Consider the following 21,070-nt stretch of genomic DNA (forward strand, 5'->3'; position numbering starts at 1 on the left):
CTCTGTGAAGGTCTCAGCTAAAGCTAACTATACAAGCTCTGAGGGAAGGTGAGTGACAGCAGTAAAATGTGGAGTGAGTAGGTATTTTCTATTCAGGTTGAAAGGTGGCCCATGTTTGATTTACAAAATATTCAGACCTAAACATTGCTTTGAAAAAGTGTCTCTTTCCTGCTGAACTCCTTTTAAGGGCTATATTCTTTTGATATTTTTTAGTATGAAGCAACTTTCTTGAACAGTGTGTTGAGTTGATCTTTGACAGAGAACTGAGTACTTTCCAAATTTTGCTTTCCTGCCAGCAAAATATAGTAATATTTACTTCCTGCTGGCCTTACTGTTATATTTTTGGATACACCTGTCTGAGTCATAAGCCAAATTTCTTGTTTCTTTGCTACTACTTCAAAATGATAGTGCTCTCAATGACATGTAGCCACCCTCCAAGATAGCTTGGCATCTTCCATTTTCCACTCGCTCAGCACGTCTTCCAGTTACTTTTTTTACAATTTTCAGTTTATTTCATCTTGTGCAGAAACTTTCATACCCAGGGAGAGTTCAAAGGTATTTGACAGCTGTGAATGTGTTTCCCTGCTGATGACAGAAAATCACAGTTCACCCAGTTAGGGATGTGTTTCATTGACCCAAGCAATGCTAGTGTCCAGGCTAGCATGAAACTCCACGTTCCAGTGCAGTTCAGAAGCCTCATGCTTTTGATGATAGATAAAGCAGAGGACAGACAGACATTGCCAGTATCAGCAAGAGTAACGAATATGTTAAATGAGACAGAGCCAAGAAGAAATACTGAGCAGCTCTAGCATGATCTTGCAGTGAAAGAGGCTTGCAAGTAGGCTGAATATGGACTTTCCACAAGGGCATGTAGTGATAGGACAAGAGGAAATGCCTTTTGCTGAATGAGTGTTGATTGAGATTAGGTATTAGGAAGAAGTTTTTTTCTGTGAGGGTCATGAGGCACTGGAACATGTTTTTGAGAGAAGTTGTGGAATCCCCACCTCTGGAAGTGTTCAAGGTCAGGCTGGATGGGGCTTTGAGCAACTGGGTGTAGCAGAAGGTGTCCCTGCCCGTAGCAGAGGGGGTGGGAATTACATAATCTTTGAAATCTATTCTAATTCAGACCATCCTATTATTCTGTAAAAGCTGAAAAGTCTTCATGGCTCTGACTGACTTAGGTTTAAGCTGGAGAAAAATTCTTCCCTGTCCCCAAAGCTATTGATCAGGCTCAATACTTTTTTATCAATAAATTGAGAAGGACCCTGTGAGAGGTATTACTGTGAGTCCTATGCCTCTGACCTATTCATATGTCAGAGCACCTTCATGTCATTTCCTGGTCCTTTATCCAGCTGTGCTAAACATCCTTTCCTTCACAAGAAGATGAAAAGTGATTTCTCTAATCTCCCCTACTCATTTGAATAAATCGACATGACAACTTCAAATGCAGAAGATGAGAAGAAGAATACCCTTCCTTATCTTTGTAGAAGCAGCTGAAATCTTGAAATGTGACATGAAAATACCATTTCCTTTTATACGCCAAGATGTTCAGTTTTCTTTTCCTGGGCTGGAATGGATGGGTGAACAAAAGAAATAACACAGTTCTGTCTTTGTCATTACTTTACTTTGGTAAAAAAATAAACTATCACACTATCAAAGAGTGTACTTTATTTTCTTAAGAAGTTCGTGAGATATCGTGGACCGTTTGCTGCTTAACAGACAAAGTAAGCGTTAATAAGACTCCTAACTCAGTGCCAGACTTGGGTACCTTAGGTATTGCACCACCCAGTGCATTTAGCAAAATATAGCTAAAACTTGTACCCTCTGCTCATGAGGTCAGGGACCTAGGGACAAGGGAAATGGAAAGAGCTTAGATGCTGTTTTCCTTTGCCTTCATTTTCACAGCAAAATTGTACTCTCAGGCTGGCTGGTCAGAGCCTTTTGACAGAAGCTGTGGGAATGAAACACTCCCCAGAGCAGCAGGACAAAGGGACAGAGTACCCAAGCAAGCTGAACAGATACCTATGGGAGCAAGTGAGGCACTGGCAGAGCTCACCAAGGTTGATGTGAGGCTTCTGCTACTTGAAAGGTTATGTGTAATGAGGGGAGGTTAGCGATGGCTGGTCAAAAGCAAACATCTCATCCTCTTCAAGACAAGCTAAGAGGGTGGGCGAAGAGATTACAAGACAGGAAGTTTTTGTACTGGTTTCTTTTCAGTTTATGTATTACCTGATGCAGAACTAGATAAGTTTCCAAATGGCGATACTCCTGCTACTTAAGAGGTAGGTATGTGTGTGAGAATTAACATGCATGCATTCTGCTTTGATCAAACACAAACTCAAGTAAACTAAACCTTGTGTGGTCTTCCGGATTGTACTCATTCTAAGCAAGACAAGGAGTATTGTTTTCTGGGTGGTATTCCTAGCACACCTCTACTCTTCTTTTGGGAGCAGGGGAGATAGAAGATTGTTGCTAAGCAGCAGCTGTCACCAGAAAGGTCTAGGTGTAATATTGTGGTAGTGGATTAAGTGCCACTGAAGTACCTCTCTTCTGAAGACTTTCTGTCTGTTAACTGTTGAAATAATTTATAGCCATGGTATTCAGCCTAACGTGTAAATCCATTTTCCCCTTTCCACCCATTCATATTGACTGTGATGTCTGGTGACTTAAGAGCTGTCTATATTTCTTCATGTTAGTATTCTGAGGAAGTCTAGCCCTAGAGCCAGCCTGGACAGTGCTGGAGTAAAAGTCTACCTGTACTGACTTGCTAGTCACTAATACAATCCCCAGTCCTAACATTTTGGTAAGAAAAACAAAGTTAATTGTATGAATAACTCTTTAATTCTTGTCTTCTTTTCCCATTAAAAAAATCTCTTTTCCTCCTCACAGACAGAGTTGTTACAGCCAACTCATAAAATACTGGTTGCAGAAGATACTTTTGAGATCAACTTTTTTCTGCTTGTGAAGAAATTATTTCAATAAATACATTTAATGAAAACTGAAATCAGAACAAGTACCATCTTTCCCACAGGAAAATTAGCCTTGATTGGGCACAACCCACTTTTCTTAAACTGACTTTGAGGACTACAACTATACAGACATTCTAAGGCTGCATAGATATCATTAAAAGGTATTTTAAAAAGATACAAAAAGTATGATGTTGTTTCTTACAGAACCTTTTTTCTGGCTTTGAATTGCTTCCTACAAAAAATTCTGAGTTTTAGTACATTCTGATGGGCAGAAATTACAGAAACACCCATGTAAGATGTAGTAATGTACTTTGGAAAGACAAACAACTAATGCCTCCTCATGTATATGGATAGTTGTGACTAAGGAAAACCCTTCTCCACTTGGAGACTTTTTAAGTTGTATTCAACCTTGATATTTGGCAGTGTATTTTGGAAAGACGTGTTAGTTATGCACCATAGCACAGATAAAATCTTGGAAAGAGATGAAATATGGGAAAAAACCCACATCCATAGAGGTTGTAGCTGCCTTAAATTTACCTGGGATTGTGGTCCAGATGGCTGTGGGAGTAATACTGCCCTCTGATGTGAAAAAGTTTGTTTTGCATTAATTGATATTGGGTAGTACAGACTGCAGGTGTGGATCTGCTTTCCAGACTCCCCCATATAATATATACTTTTTTCAGTTCTGAATAGCTTCAACTATTGTTGAATTCTCAAACCCTTGTTATGGACACTTTAATGAGGACTGATTTTTGTGTTCTTCTTCAGAGAATTTCTAACCTGATCAGCTTTTTCCTGGGATAAGTTAAATTGCAGTAGAAATTCCACTGGAGTATGTCTGGCCACTGAAAAAAACCCCACAAAATATGAATATCACCAAAATCAGACTCTGAAATCTAAATTGATTTTACAGTTTAGTGTCCAGCTGCCAGTGCATAAAATCCTTGACATGAAGTGATTACAGTAGTTTAAACACTTTAAGACTCTGGTCTGCTGATTGATTTTGTCAGAACTTGGGGTGTACTGCTCCTCAGTCCATGTTTCTGGAGGAAAATAAAAAGCAAGTCGTGCATTTGGTTCCACTCCTGAGACACTGATACAAAAGATGTACTATTTCAGGCAAAGCTTACATCTTAACATGAATGCAAAATATATGTAAACTTTCTCGTTTTTAATGTCAGGGCAGTGAGAAATGGATAAACTACATAAGGCCCAAATCAGATAAAATATATGTTATAGCATCTATCCTTAGTTAAATGATCAATTATACTGTCCTGAGGCAAACTTAACCTGACTGAAGGCAACTGTAGTTGTACATACGTCTGGAAAAGGGAAAAGAGATAAGAAAATCTGATGTGTGGAAATATGTGTTAAATTACAGTTAGATTCTGTGGTCCCCAGAGCTTTTTTTTTTTTTTTTTTTTTTTTTTTTTTTTTTTTTCCATTTTTTAAACCAATTTCTATTAATCAAAGTCCACATAAACAGTTTGCTGATTATGAGACCTTGTTGCAGCCTGTCTGTGCTCCCAAACATCGATTACCTTGACAGCCTTTAAGAAGATATTGTGGCAAGTAAGGATCACTGAACAAATGTATGGACACCCAGTATCTTCCTTTCTGAGTACTGGGGTGGCTCAGACAGTGCTGGAATGCACAGCAACAGGATCAGGGGCACTGATACTCAGTGATATAGGAAATGTACACTCCAATGCATACCTCCTGTTCTAGTTTGCAATCCATCGTGCTTTAGTACAATGTAGGTTTTTTCCAACATTTTGCATATTGGTATATTCACATTTTCTTAAATTTGAGAAATTGTGCTTTAGTCAGTTTTAGGGACTCACAGGCTATGAAAGCTTATCTTCAGTTATCTAGCTTTTTTGAACAGAACTTAGATATTTCTTTTAATTTAAACTGTCACTAGTATTGGGATCATCTCGTCATTTATATTTAAATTAAATATTTAGACAATTTCTCAAGCTGACCGATTTAATTTTTGCCTTAGGGATTGGGGGTTAAGCAACATTTTGGAACTTAAAATGGAGAAAAAATTGAATTGAGCTCATGTAAAATAAGCTGAAGTTTTTATCTAAGACTTAACTTTTGTATTTAAAATAGTATAGTTTTAGCAAAAATGGCAACAGTTTTCTAACACTCCTTTTAGGGATTGCAGAGAGACATGACTAGCATATGAAAGATTGGCAGATTAGGATCTTTTGAAATTGCAACTATGTTAGTCTGATTATTATTTATTTTTCAATGCATTACGCGTGTACGTAGTAATCTTTCCTTATATTCCTCATTTTATGATTTAATATTTAGATATATAATTCTGAAGTTATACAATAACAATATATTTGTGTAGAAGCAACACATCTCAAAGTGGAAAATTTTTGACCAGAACAGAAAACCAAAACAGTAAGTTTCCCCTTTTCAAGAACCAATTGAACCCTTTTTACTTTCATGAATTTCAATAAAATCTTGCATCATTAAACTTCCTATGATTTTCTTTCTTCAGATTTGGAGGCAAAAACTTTTTTACTTCCATTAGAGTTTGTATGAAAAGCTTACAATTTAATTAATTTCAGCCATCCAGGAACTTTGTTTGTCATATTGAGCCATTTAATATTTACTTTTTCTTGATTATTCATTATTTATCATTATTGTTATTTCTCATTATTTATTATTTCTTGATAAGTCTCAAATATTCAGTTAGATGTCTAAATATTTGAGACTTGGAGCTCTCATATTGAGCATGTGATGGGGCTGTGAAATGTCCTGGAGTATGTCTTCTTTTGATAGGGAAGGTGGGTTCCATGAGGCTAGAGGTTACTAAGATTTTGAGGTCTGTTGGAAAAGTATTGAAAAACCTCTAATAAACCCTAATCAGTTACTAAATGAAAAGTGTTTGAGAGAAGAAAATTAAATTCTTTAGTTGTCACCAGTGATCATTCAGGATAATTTCCTCCTGTATATTTTGATGCACGTGATAAGGACAAGACCCTTAAATGTCCTGTAGTATCTTGACTGCGTTGGTAAATCAGAGACATTGCAAGTAATTCTGTGAGAAAGCTTAAACAGTACTTAACAAAACCCTTCCTAACTGAGGTTTGGGAGATGGGTGTGGGTGTGGGTGTGTGTGTGTGGGTGTGTGTGTGTGTTTATTATTAATAACTCTGCAATATCTCTATCTTTGCTTTAATTTCTCTGGATTTAGTGCAGCTCCTGGCAATTCTGTGGAGATTTTTCATTACTGTCGCTTTTGAAAGAAAACCTCGGATAAAAAAGCCTTTCTGCATGGTTCTTTTCAAGGAGGTAATTTGGTCTGTTGCCAAACCAAAGTGGAAAATGACACAGTCTCAACACCATGCTGAGATCATCAGTGTGATATAAACTACATTCCAGAATCATACACATATATCTGCCAATAAATGCTATTGAAAGCAGAAAAAATGAAGGTAATAATATTAGATTTAATTTGAAAAATAGTAACAATTCTTCTTCTGGTGTATTCACACTATCCAAGACATAATTTTAAGGTGCTCTATGCTAGCATGAAGCATTAACACAGGATTCTAACAAAGTACCAAAGATATTAATTGATCAGTTTCAGAAAGATGGTTTAAAATAAGGTAGATATAGCAGCTTCCTTGTTCTGCAAAATTTCAGCCATGATTCTTATACTCCTCAGTTTATTCCCAGGTCTAAAAACTCTTCCAGTGCTCCTGGAAGCTTCTGTATACTCTCCTCTGATGCAGTGGGATCTCTGCTTAAGCATTGTGTCTCTCTTCTGGGAGAGGCACTGGTTTCTCCCATGAGATCTCTTGTTCAGGAGCAGTCAGACAGAATTCCCTGGACCAGAATTATTAATATTTTCACCTTCATCTGCTATTCAAGGAAATCTTTGGAAAGACTCTTGACTACCTTGTGTGAATTAATGGTACATGGACTGTGGTAGTTTGACAACAGTGCATGGCACAGAGATTTGTAATCCTGTCAGAACGGTAGTGGATCATACATTAAAGAGATATTATAGACTGAGAAGTTGTTTGGAAGATATAGTAAAAGCTAATTCACTTATTCTCATAGATGAGATCTGTGTACAGTTTATGACACTTTCACATTTGGAGAAAATATGAATGCAACTGTTTAACTCAGCTTCAAATAAACAAGTATGTATGGCCACTTGCACTTTGCTAAGATGCTACAGCCCTCTTTTCTGATCCCTGGCATATTTCACAGTTAAATTCTCTCTTGCAACATTGTGTAACTGTAATTTAACCTCTGTGATGCCTATGTTGATTTTCCACACTGAAAGAAGACTCTTCCTCTGCAAATACATTTTCCACAGAAAAAGCATTAAAGCTCTCCTGCAAGTTGTGTGCTACCTATTCAATAATTATCTAGATATCTGAAGATGTTAGTGTTTGAAAAAGTCCTTATATATCAGACATCCAGCAGTTCCTTTTCTTGGATGTTTCTATTAGACTCTGTGAACTGGACCGTGAATTTAAAAATCAGCACTACTGGGCAACTGATGAGAGTTAGTGAAAATCCCTTTCTAAACTCTTTGTGGTCATGGTCTCTCCCCAGGTGCTGTAACAATTCTGATCAAAGGTGTTATTTTTTAAGCCTGTATTCCCACAGGGTGTCATGTAGTTGCTGAGGGAGTGTTTTCAAGTTTAATCTCTCAGCATGGAAAGTATTGTCATTCTTACATCTGGCATTCAGAACAGATTAGGCAGTCTGCTTCTCAAAAATCTTCCAAAAAAGAGGGAAATTGCTAGGGGTAGAATTTGCAGGATTAAGGAAAAATATAAAGGAAACCTGACAAGGATTAACAGACTTTATTATATATTAACACTAAGTCATTTCATGTGTCCACTTATGTTTGCAAGTGTAAATAAAAATGGTAGGGTTTTCATTTATTCAGGTTTGTAGATTTTTTTAGAATGGAATGTAATCAGCAAATGAGCCTTTGATTTAATATTTAGTACACACAGAATACATCTGCAGACTTTGTAAGCCTCATCCAAAGTAATTTTGAGCAGTTACAGAGAAAATAAAACCTTCCAAGAGTTTTTATATTGTTTAGAAAATAAAATTATTAAGAAATGAGAAGAGAATGTGGTGCAGTGGGATATGTAATTTACATTTATACTTTTTCTAGAAGCATTTACCAAAGTAGGTTGGTAAAAAAAAAAAGCAGGTAAAGTTTTGATTATGTCTCAAGTGGTTTTCAAATTAAATATAGATTACAAACTTGAAGTTGTCCACAGTACTTGTTAAGGTAAATACAATATTAAATAACTGAAGATTAATGTCCCCACAGTTTTTTGATAACACTTTTTTTTAACTAGGAAAGGTAGTCTTTGTCTTCTTTTTCTACTTTCACTTAAAGATTTTTTCACAGAAACAAGATGAAGTGGAATTACTTATGGGATAGTTAAAAAGCAAGATTATTGCAGTTTAGAGAAAGCAAAAATGCGTTAATGTGATTCATGTAGTAAAATTACTTGCTTTGTCAGAAAATATAGTATTTCCATTAGTGTGAATATTAATCATGTCACTGACATGAATGACAGTGACAGTGACAGTAGAATGCATATTGGGTGCTAAACATTAGTTTCGACATATTCTCATGTGGTTGCTTTCATTGGAGCGCTCTGGTGATTCAGGACAGATACCAAAAATTGTAGCACCAAAGCTGGAAAGGGGGGAACTCCTGCTGCTTTTAGATGTAGAATACATCAGTGCATTGGGTCTGGATGAGCTGGAGATCATTTTCACTAATTTTACTACTCCTGTCCAAACTAAATTCCAGTATTAAAGAGGTTTGGTTTTTGTTTTTCATTTTTTCCAGAGATTACATTTAGAAATCCACTTTCCCACTTGGATCTTTAAAGTCGTTACAGCTTTTGTGCATCAATATTTTATTTTATTAGTAAATATTTTAATATTAATGACAGAGGAAAACAATTCCTTGGCTCTTTCTTGCCTTGAGTAGTCTTTTGTTCACTTTGAGAAAACTTTATTATCCTCCTCTCTCTGTAATAGAATTGCAATAGAACAGCACTGAACTGTCTTTCTTGTTTTGCCCATGGAACAGACAATGTAAGATAAAAATTCACCTTAAACATTTTTCTCTTCCTTTGGACCATGTCTCTATTGCCTTTCAACGTTGAATTTTTATGAATGAAAACAAATTCCCATACCTTTCTATGACCCTGTGTGTTTTTGTTTTCTTTTTTCATGTAACTACAAATGCCATCTTCTATGTAGGGTCAAAAAACAACCAACAAAAAAGGAGGTGGCAATAATCTCTAGGTAAAAACAGCAACACAAATTAGCTATACATGTAATTTTCAAATCCTTTTGACTAAGAATCCATTCAGACATGACACTGACTCTCAGCAGCACAAGAATTTGGACAAAACCATACCAGCTCCCTGTTGCTTTGTGTTCTGGGATCTTTTATGGCTGTACTTGCTTGAAGTCTCAATCAAAAACTATGATTATAAGGAACTATTGGGGTTTGAATCTGAGATACCTCTACTCTTGCTTTGAATTCCAGAAATTCTTCATGTAGTATGTTAGCCAAGACAGTAGCTGTTGCATTATCTCCTTTATATTAAGTATAACTTTTGGTTTCCAAAAAATTTCCTGTAATATCAAGGAAATAAAAGCTATTGAAACATGAACTCGCCTGTATTTTGAACATTATATTTCAATAATTCATTATGACTTCAAAGTATGGAAGGAGAAATATTACTCCTCTCCTATTTTTATTCTTAGTTTACAAGATAACAGTTTTTTTATTAAAAATCACAAATTAAATCCTTCGTTTTTTGAGAATCAAATAACTGCATAGAGAAAATATTTACAGCAATAAGCTTCTTACCTCTAGACAAAAATTTTGTCTGAAATGCAAAGGTCTGCTTTTGTCACATTAAAACACATTTTATGACTATCATCCTGACACAGCAAATGACAGCTTCTATTCAAAGATCTAAAGCTGACTGACCAAATCAGCTGTCTGAACAATTCTATTCACAGAAAAATCATTCCATTACTGCACATGACAACTCTTCAAATAATCAGTCACTATGAGGCCAAACAATCCATAGGTGGAGGTGATGGACAGCAGAAAAGCATAATTATATGGAAGAAATTAAAATATAACAATGGCTTTTGAAATAAAAGGACAATTTTTAGTTGAACATATTTGTTTGAAAAAGCTTTTCTACATTCTTGAGGGACTTGCACAAAAGGAACAAGCAGTAGAGAAGCTGCATTAACTAGTAGATTAAGGTCACAAATACCTACATGCTTTAAGCCTACTCTTTGTCATGTGCATCTAATAAATAGATATATAAAGGTCATCTTGTAGCTGAGAGAATGTACTTATTATAATAGGATACCTCTCCTGTCAGTTTTTGTTCAATAGCACTGGCAATTAAACAATTTCTGCTTTGTACATTTCATAAAGTACTTGCTGCAGACAACTGCTAATGGAAATTACATATGAAAATATGAACAGCTGAATGGCAACAGATACTTGTTTACAACAGTTGTTGACATTTTTTCCTCCCCAATTTCTCTTGCCTGGTTCTGAGGCTATGTTTATATTTCTGAACTGATTCTATAAATGAATGCTTTGTATGCAAATCAAAATCTGGCATATTTGTCTTCCATTTTAGTGAGAGTAATATCTCAACTGCAGAGTAACCTATTTTATCAAGTTTAGAAATGCGCTTTTTACATATCAGGTATAGAAAGCAACATTTACAGTACAGAGTAAAAACACGATAAAAATGTATCTTTTTCTTCTTCTTCTTCTTCTTCTTCTTCTTCTTCTTCTTCTTCTTCTTCTTCTTCTTCTTCTTCATACTAAATTCTCTTACATCATTTGCTGAATCCCCTCCTAAATTATGTATTAAAATATTAGCAACTCAAAGTTTGTTGTTTTCTCTGATGAGTCATCCTGGTTAAAGCTGGGACAGGGTTAATTTTTGCAGTATCCAGTAAGGGGAATGACCAGGACCCAGAGGGTGTTTTGTTCCACCTTGCATAATTTTTGGGAAACACGGAATTGTTGAATTCCCTTCTGGGTCGAGTACTGTGGAAGAGGGAACAGTCAGGGAATTTCCATGGAGAAGGGAACAGTCATGGAATTCCATGGAGAAGGGAACAGTCAGGGAATTTCCGGGGAGGGGAGCCATCACATGTGAATCATTCACCTCTTTTCTTTTACACTGTGTCATTAGTTTGGTTGCTGTTACTAGTAACTTTCTTAACTCCTTGCTGTTTCCAGTAAATTCTTGTTATCTCAACCCATGATATTTCCCTTTTGTGAGTCCCATCTTCCCTTCCAGGCCACCACTGAGGGAGGCGGGTGGGAGAACAGAGAATGAGCAAATGGTGCCTGGTTTTGAGTGTTTCAGAGTGAATGCTAAACTGGGGACTACAATTCCTGAATCACGACACAAGTGGAAACACTTAAGAACACTCAGATTTCATCTTTCTTGCCTAACAGACCAATTTCTCCCCAAAACAAGTCCAGTAAGGTCAGTTCAGTAATGCATTTCTGAGATGCTTTTCATTCTCACAAAAGAGAACAAGCATTGTCATTACCATGGTCAGGGGTGGTGAACAATTTTCCATCAAAACTGTCTTTCTAAGGTCTTTAAAAAAATGAGCTGTTTGTGTGAGACAGAATAACAGCTCATACACACACGCAAAGAAAAAAATCCAAAATAACATTTTTTTTGTGTTTGGAAGTCAGTTTCTCATTGGACTCTTTCAGCCTTAATTGCATCAAAAAAGTATTTGCCTTGCATGCTTGAGAAAGCTTATCCAAATCAATTGAGTGTGGAAATAAAGGGACATACCCAACATGTCAAAGTAAGATATGAATAAATGACCATCATGTCCCATCTCATTGCAAGACAAGAATATCTTACAGTGAACCATCTCTGGAGAAAGTATGTGAGCACAGGCAGCTGTTATTAAATAAGTAATTCACTGTGTGGGTTTTTTACAGTTTCTGCAGTCCCATGCATGTTAAATGCTAAATGTGTTAAAATGCATTAGCCCCAATGTAGACACATATTCAGAATTAAAATGTCCTTAATTTAATTAAGCTTAATTCACTTTGAAGTCTGAAGTAGACTACATGGAATTACAGGCATTGAAAATCTGAATAAAAGGATCAATATGTGGCTTTAATTCATTTAATTACACCACTTTAAAAGTTACTTCAAATTAACTTTCTTAAGTGTTTCTGCATTGACAAATTCAATAGGTCTTGAGTCTTTAGATGGGAGCTTATAATTAATTATGAAATTATCTGTTCCTTCCTTTATGACCTAAAGAGCTCATGGCATAAAATGTAGCTATTCTGAAACCAACACAAAACATAAAGAATAAAAGCACAGAATTTTTTAGACCCTGGCACTTCTTTTTCTCTGAAGCTTTTCCAATGATTTAAAAGTAAACAGTAAATTTATTTGACAATTTTAAAATAATCTATTAGTAGTTAGAATGTTGCAAGTCATTCAAATTTTTTATTCTATCATCTCTTAAAATGGGCTGTGTTTCACGTGAATAAAAGGCAATATATGATATTTTTTATAATGATTTTCTTTCAACAGATTAGGTTGTTTCTTAATTTAGGGTGACAATGAATATTTGAATAATTAAATGTAGTGTCAATATTTAGACCTGGGGCATAAAAGGGTCTTTTATATTATTTTTTTTCAAGTACACAAGGAGTTATTGTAACATTTCACATGACTAAACTGGAATAAAATTTGTGATACTGAAGTGATGTCACATGAGTACCAGAAGAATCCAGGATCATACCCCTTTTCAGGCTTTTGTTCAACCACGATTTCAAGGAAACATATTTTCCCCTTATTTGAATATATTTTAAAGGCCTCACAATTTAGTTAGGTGACAGAGATGAACCTTGTGTAAAATCATTATTGTTAGCATCTGTAAGTAAAATCAGCTGTATGTAAAGTCATTATTGTTGGCATCTGTTGCCCTTATGCCAAGTCTCCAGAGCAATGGTTTAATGGAATTCAGAGACATGTTCATCAGGTTTTCTTGTAGGATCTCCTTTTCTGTTGTTTACACCAGCATAAAGCTATCAAATCTTGACCATAAAAAGTGCTCCTGAAAGTGTCTCAGAGGATGTCCTTAAAGAAAGGACATTTTCTATTGGTTGGCTATATAGTATGGAGGCAGCACTTGTTGGAAAATGTCATTTCCAGAGATATAATAAGCATCACTGTTGAAAGAGAAGGCTGTGTCAAATTCATGCTCTGCACATGTATTATTCTTCATTAATATTAATGGCCGGGTTAAAATATAAATGAAATATAAAATATGCTTACTAAATTTGAAGTTGAAACAAACCTGGAGAAAGCTGCAGGTGTGGAGGAGATTAGAATTCAAAGCCATCTGGATAGTTTGGGAAATGGCCCAAAAAATTGGATGAATGTACAAAGTGCTTTGCACAGGAATAATTAATAGCACATATACAGAAACCAGAGCTTGAGCAATAGTTATTTGAAAAAAACATCAGAAAATTAGGATGTCATAAGGAGGTGAATCAATGGCAGCTATATTGAAAGAGGCACAAAGATTGCATAATTAAAAAAAAAAAACAACAAAAAGATATGCTACAAGAAATTTGAAATAAAGCTCCTATGAAAAAGAGATGTATGTAAAGCACTTCCATAGACACTGTCCCCCTTCAGAAAAGCCTAGAAAGTCTCCCCTTTGCAGATCTCTCATCCTGACCTGACTGTGCATGGGAGCCATACATAGAAGAGCAGTGTTTGCTGTTGAGTACATTGTCTTTTAGCCTGCTCTGGATGGGTAAGATTTTCCTGAAAACACTACTAAAATACTGGGGAATACTGCCCATTGAGAAAGAGATTTGAACATTCCTTGGAAAACTCCCAATGACCTCTAAAGTATGACTAAAAAGTATCAGGGCTTGAGAGCACATGAAGAAGAATTAAATTTGTTACAAGAAAAAAGGACTACAGAGGGAAAAACCCAGTTTCCAAGCATGTTAGAAGCTGATGCAAAAGGGAAGGGAAAGGTCTATCTTCCCCATTTGCCATACTTAAAAGCATGAAATAATGGATTTCTGTTGCAGCAAAAAGAAGCCAAGTAAAATATTAGGAAAAAAATATTAGTGAAACACTAAAAATGCCTGTTGAAGGGACAGTCACATCTCCATCACTAGTCATTCTGAGAAAAGTATAGGAAAGTATCTGTGAGTACTGATGATGCCTCATTCAGTACAGTGGAGGGAGTAACGCTGTCTCATTGGAATGGGTGGAAAGAGTAATGCAGTCCACTTGCAATTTTTAATGTAATTTACTGGAACTTGCTAACAATTGCATTGAAGCATACAGAAAAATGTTTAGGTTATTAAATTTTTAAAAATAATTTTTATTTCGTTCAGGGGTAGTATTCAGCATTTTCTTAAATTCTTTTACTTTTTTTTTTTTTTTTTTTCCATACATTATAGATACTTGGGACATATTCTCCACATTTCTTTCTTTTATTTGCAGTGAAAATATTGATGTAACATAAAAGGGGTTTTTTTCAACAGAGACTTGCATTATAAAGATGAGGTTTTTTCTAGGGTCTTTTTTGAAATTTTTAGATTAATTCAACAGAAAGACACATAATTATAAATAAAAGCAAAATATTAAGAGACCTATTTCAGGACTAAGGATGTTCTGCATTTTTCTTACTATTTCTTCCATCTTTGTTTAGATAATTTACCATAACACATTGTCAGCTTTATTTACAAAATCCTGAAGCCATTGAAACAATTTTTCATTTGCAAAGTATCAGTGTTTGGAATGATTTAGTTATGGATGAAGTATTTGAAAATATATTACTGTTATTCTCTTGTGTTTGGATTGCCTTCTTTGACTCTATCTTCTTTTAAATTAATTTATAAAAGTAACAGAAACCTCTTTCACACAAATGCCCATTTTGTTCAAATAATTTAAATGCTTATACATCAAGATTATATTTTCTTGAGATATTGGGTTTTATGAATAGACAGAGAAATGATTTTAAATGCTTTTGCCAGAAACAACTTTATTTCATTTTATAAGTCTTAATTTGAAAGATCATTTACTTTTATTAAAAATATTATTATAGAGGAAATAAAAACATGTAGAAAATTAACAAATGCAGTTCTAGATCACCTGAAATAAATATAGTTTAATGAAAGTTGTAAAGCACTGAAGTTGTGTCTGGCAGCTCTAAAGAGATTAACTTCTATTTCCTCAGATGTAACCCACAAAGTGCTTATTACACAGGAACCTCTAACGACATGATGGAGCACTATTTCTTTTGAAATTTCACTTGTAATTTGAGATTACATTGTCATCTATTGAAAAGGTATATTGGATCAGAAGATTAGAAACACACTCCTTCTTACAGAATACTTATACACGCAGAATACTTATACTTTCAGTTTAGTGTTAATGCAGATAAGTTTGAATACCAATCCGAGTAATGGAATCTCTAATATTGTCTATATCCTTTGTTTTCATCTAACCCAAGATGCTATCTGTCCATGAAAAAGACACTGGGTCTCCAACAGAAACCACAGATGTGATTATGTGCCTCATTTTTGCTGTTAGTTTTCCAGAAAAGAGCAAACCCAAATGCCAAACACAGCTCCATAAATATAAAGTAGATAATCTTTACAGGAATGTATTGTACCACACAAAGCAACTGAAGAATTACTCTTCTTGGTATCTGAATTTAGCAATCCATGTATTAATAAGCATTTTTAGTCACAATGTTCATGAATCCATTCCCAGCCCATGAAACTGAGATGCTGCTATCAATTCATGCTTCGTACAGCAGCAACACTCTAAAGTTGTGTGTTCATTGACTTTGAATAGGAATTTTGCACAATCATTCACTTGAGGGGAAAAATGGCACACGACCTTTTAAACTGCAGCTGTAGCTGCATGCAGTTGCAGTGGAGCCATAATTTAGTCACCTTCTAAATGACATTTCTTTTGAGTGCTTGCTTTATGTCCCTCTTCCTCTGAAACATTTTTGTGTTCTGAAGTTTTTTAGTGTCATATATAAGCTGAATGTCTTCATCAATCCTCCTGGTCAGAGGGAAAGGGTTCGAAAAGGCCAGCCAAATTAACCACTAACGATTTGTTTGTTAACCCTTAACAAATGGTTAAAAAAGCCACAGCCAGGAGTTAGACTAATTAACCGTAGGACTTGCTTTGAGAGAACTGGTTTACAGCAGGCTGGTCAGGGTTCATCTGCCAGAGAAGAAGAGCATCTTCAGCCATGGGCTTGCCAAGTTGGTGAAGTGGGCTCTATCCATCCCACTCCTACCAGTTTGATGTTACTGCCAGAAAGTGATGCCCTGAGCCTGGAAAGGGATCACAGGTCAGGAGGATAACACCTGAAGGACAGTAGCAAAAGAATTCCAGCCATCCCATACAATAAGTCATTTCACTGGGGGCTGAATTTAAATTCCTCTATGCAAACATATATCATGGGGAAAAAAACCAAGAAAAATTGGAGATGTGTACATGCCTGTAGGGCTGAGATCTTACTGGCATCATGAAGACATTGTGGAATGGTTCTTATAACTGGAGTGCTGGGTTGGAAGGATAGAGGCTCTTTAGGCAGGACAGACAGGGAGATGAGACAGCATTGACATCTCTGTCCATGACCAGCTGGAGTACATGGAGTGCTGCCTGAGGATAGATGAGGAGCTGACCAAGAGCTTATGAATCAGGGTTAAGTGGAGGACATGGACAGGTGGCATTATGGTGGGGATCTGCAAGGGGCCACCTGACCAGGCATATTAAGTGGATAAAGCTTCTATAGAGAGATAGAATCAACTTCACATTCACAAGCCCCGATCCTCATAGGGGACTCCAAACACTAAAATATCCATTGGATAATTTAAGCAGGACATAAGAAATCCAGGAGTTTCTTGAAATGAACTGAGGATAAATTCCTTCTCCAAGTGACAGAGGAGCCAGCAAGGAAAGGTGCTATGTTGGACCTTGTTCTCACCCACAAGGACATGATGGTGAGGAATGTGGAGCTCAAGGGCAGCTGACCATGGAATGGTGGCATTCAAGATTCTTAGGACAGGGAGGAAGGTGCACAGCAAGCTCACTCCCTGGCCTTCAGGAGAGAAGGCTTTTTCCCCTTTGGGGTCTGTTTGGTAGAGTACAATGGACTAAAGCCCTGCAAGGAAGAGGAGTTCAAGGAATCTGGTTACTATTCAAGGATCACCTTCTCCAAGCTGAGGAGTGATGAGTCCCAGCAAAGAGGAAGAAAGGCAAAAAGACTGGGAGGCCTGCATGGATTAACAAGGAGCTCCTGGACAAATATAAACACTAAAAGGAAGTCTACAGTGGAAGGAAGGACAGGTAGCCTGGGAGGAATACAGAGAGGTAGTGTGAGCCATCAAGGATCAGGTTAGGAAAGCAAAAGCCCTGATAGAACTAAACCTGGTCATCCAGGTCAAGGACAAAAGGATAAGCTTCTATAGTTGAGCTGGTGATAAAAGGAAAACTGGAGAAAATATAGGCCCTTTTTGAAAGAAAACGTAAGATCTGGTGACCTGGGACATAGGCAAGGCTGAGGTGCTCAATGACTTTTTGCCTCAGTCTTCACCAGTAAGTTCTCTAGCCACACTACCCAAATCACAGAAAGCAAAGGCAGGGATTGGAAGAATGAAAAACCACACATGGCAGAAGATCATGTTCTTCACTATCTGAAGAACTCAAAGCTGCACAAGTCCATTGCACCTGTTGAGATGCACCCATAGGTGCAATGAGAGTCCATGAGATTCCCTCATGGTCCTGAGAGAACAAGATGAGGAAGTGGCTAAACCAGCCACCTTGGTATTTGAAAAGTTGTGGTAGTCCACAATGAAGGACTTTTTTCCCCTTTTGTCTTGTGCTCTGCCATTGAGGAAGTGCACAAAAGAAACTGTAAGGTACCATAGCTGATCAGGCACAGGGGACTCAAACTTACCAAAGGGGTATCCCACACCACAGAACACCATAATGGACAGGTTTCTGTTCAGTAGTCTATTTTTATTCAGAAATGTGAGATTATATTTTTGAGTTTCCTTTGTGTTCTTCCAGTGTCATTATAATCAGCAGACATGAATATTATGTGACATGGATGGATAGGCAGACATGGTTTGATAAACAGCACATAAAGAGAAACACAAGCTTAACCTCCAGCCCCTTTACAGACAGGAAATATCAATTAAAGGAAAGTGGATTAAATTAGCAAGTGCATCAGAATTTTAAGACAGCATGAAATATATTACAGCATACCACACAATGCACGCAATGTGTGCAGTACAGAAAATCACTGTGATTTCTGTCTTAGTCTGCAGAAGTCATACAGTTCAGTATGTTTTACTTGTGAGTAATACAGACGTTTCCAAGAGAATTGCAATGAAAATTTATCATGCTATAACACAAAAATTCTTATTAATACTTTTTAAATTTTGGAGGGAATATTCCCTCTCACTTTATTCTATACCTGCAGTGAACTTCTGCGCAATGAACACTGGAGGTTTTGGAATACTTTAAATATCTATTTCTGTATAAATGCTATTGTTTGATGCATGTAAGTGAAATATTTGGAGGTCTGGAAGGAAATCCTTTTATGAATTATTCAAAAGCTGAGCTGCCGCTCCTTTTTCTACAGGAAAACTAGACAATATGTCTCTGGCTCAGAACAGAAACTTTGGTGTCTTAGGAACACTCTATTTTTTCTGCTTGGTTAGTTGTTTGGTTGGTTGACTGGGTTTTAAATGCACAAAGGAAGATAATAAACACTCTTTTTGGTTTAACCTGCTTTGGTAGTTGATTTGCTGTCAACTGAACTGCTCAAAATTACTCAAGTTCTCAGCATATCTCAATGCTAGCTGATGTGTTAGTGCAAAGAAAAGGTTTCTGAACAGCCTTCCACCATATTTATCCATTTAAACCTGTAATCCATTTATACATAGATTGCTAGTGTGGTAATATTTTATCACACAGACTTAAACCTCCATAAAAACGTAACAAAAAAGAAACACAGAATAATTTAGGAGATTTTCCACTGTGTGAATATAAAGGCAGGTAAGAAAATCTGTGCTTCCACATACACACTCAAAAAATGCATCCCAGGACTGATCTGGCCTGAAACTTTCATAAATAAATTAACATTCCTTTGTCACTGAAACAGTTGTCACTTTTCAACATACTGGGCTTATTAATGTAGGTGTAACACCTTCATTTAATGCATGCTCTGATGGCATGACATTCATTTCCCAGCTTAGTTTTAAGCTTTTCAAGGTGGATTTTTTTTTTGTTTTGAGCAAAAATTTAGCCTAGATAAATAGATAAATGTTATCTTTTTTGCAAAAACATTAGGTTAAAGATACAGGAGTATGCAGGTTACAAAAAGGGGGTATTTACAGGACAAGAAATCTAATAATAAAAAATTATTTTTAGATTTTGTCAAGGGCTTAGCCATATTTATGAATGTCTATAATATGAGAAATTTCATCTACTATAGTTCTTTCTTGGTTCATTTATTTAATTCCTCAAGATCATCTCCAAAAAAATTTCCATTTGGAAGAATTTTCCTTAAAATACTGTTTTCATTAGCCATATTGTTAGCTCTGATTTGATTTTTGATCAGGTTTCTACAGGATTTTAGGTGATTTTTGTTTATTCAAAATGTAATGAGAATATATTTTAACAATTTTAATTGTTAAGCTTGAAAGGGCAAACATGATTTACATTAATTTTGCCCTCCCCATAACTAACTACATGTCAGCCTTGCGGCTATGCTTTCAGATATCTTTGCATTTCCATTTGACAGCAGAAGGCTGTTCTTCACTCTCTTGTGTGAAATTTGTTTCTTATTTTCTGACATTATAAGAGGGTCTTATAATCTGAAGACTAATCAACCTAAACTACAGATTTCATACTCTGCACAGCTCAATGCTTTAATTAAATGGCTTGCTAAAAAATATCATGCATCACTGAGATTTCTTTCTATTCCTCTTTCATATTGATTCTGTTAGGCCAATTACTACTGATGCATTGGTCAATAATTTTATATATTTAAAAATACTTGATAAAGATCACAAGATTTCTGTTAATATAAATGTATGTAGATGATGCAAGATAGCTTAAGTGGCAATTAACTTTTTTTCAAATATCTTCAGTTCTCACAGCATTCATGTACATTCTAGCAGAAAAGAAGTAGCATAGACAGTCTTAGTTTCTGCACAATTAACCCATTCAGAATTTGCTACTATTTCTTGAAAAAAAAATCAAAAATATTTAGAAAAAACGAAGTCACACTATAGGTATGATTATAATAATAAGCATTAGAATGATGATAGTAGAGGCGACTTGTGGGTGGAGATAAACAGAGATGCCTAATAAGAGAAAGGAGAAGGGCTGGAGCCTTAACTCGAGATGGAACAAACAAGAAAGGAGCTGTAATGAAGCTGGAGATAACATGGTGCATGTGTGATAGCATAGCTGATAGTATGGAGAGAAACAGTGTCTCTTAGACCCTCATTCTGATATGTGCATTTTTGATCCTATGTTTTGGAGGAGCCTTTAGATGGGCCAGATAAAAAATGTTTTTGCAGATCTAATACTTTTTTCAGTACTGATTTTTTTTTTATACTTTCTCTCCCAGAGGAGGAGGAAATTGGATGTCTCTGATTCAGTGACTGTGTCTGAGACCATTTTCCCTTTTAGTGATACAGCTGGGAATTCAGCATCTATGATTCATTCCTCTTCCACAGACATATCATCAAGATCATCTTACTGACCTATTCTCAGGAAGAAGATTTCAGGTATGAAGTACGACTTTCCTTAGGTGTTGTAAGTTTCTAGAACTTACTGTTATCACTTCCTAAGCAGCAGATGTGACTAGGAATCCTTTTCTTTTACACCTTGTACAGGTAGCTTTGCATAAAAACCATAAAACCCAAGTAAATTGCTATGAATGTAGTAGTCTCTATTAAATCTGGC

This window comes from Pyrgilauda ruficollis, unplaced genomic scaffold (assembly GCF_017590135.1).
Source record: "Pyrgilauda ruficollis isolate IOZ18807 unplaced genomic scaffold, ASM1759013v1 scaffold37, whole genome shotgun sequence".
Taxonomy (NCBI): domain Eukaryota; kingdom Metazoa; phylum Chordata; class Aves; order Passeriformes; family Passeridae; genus Pyrgilauda; species Pyrgilauda ruficollis.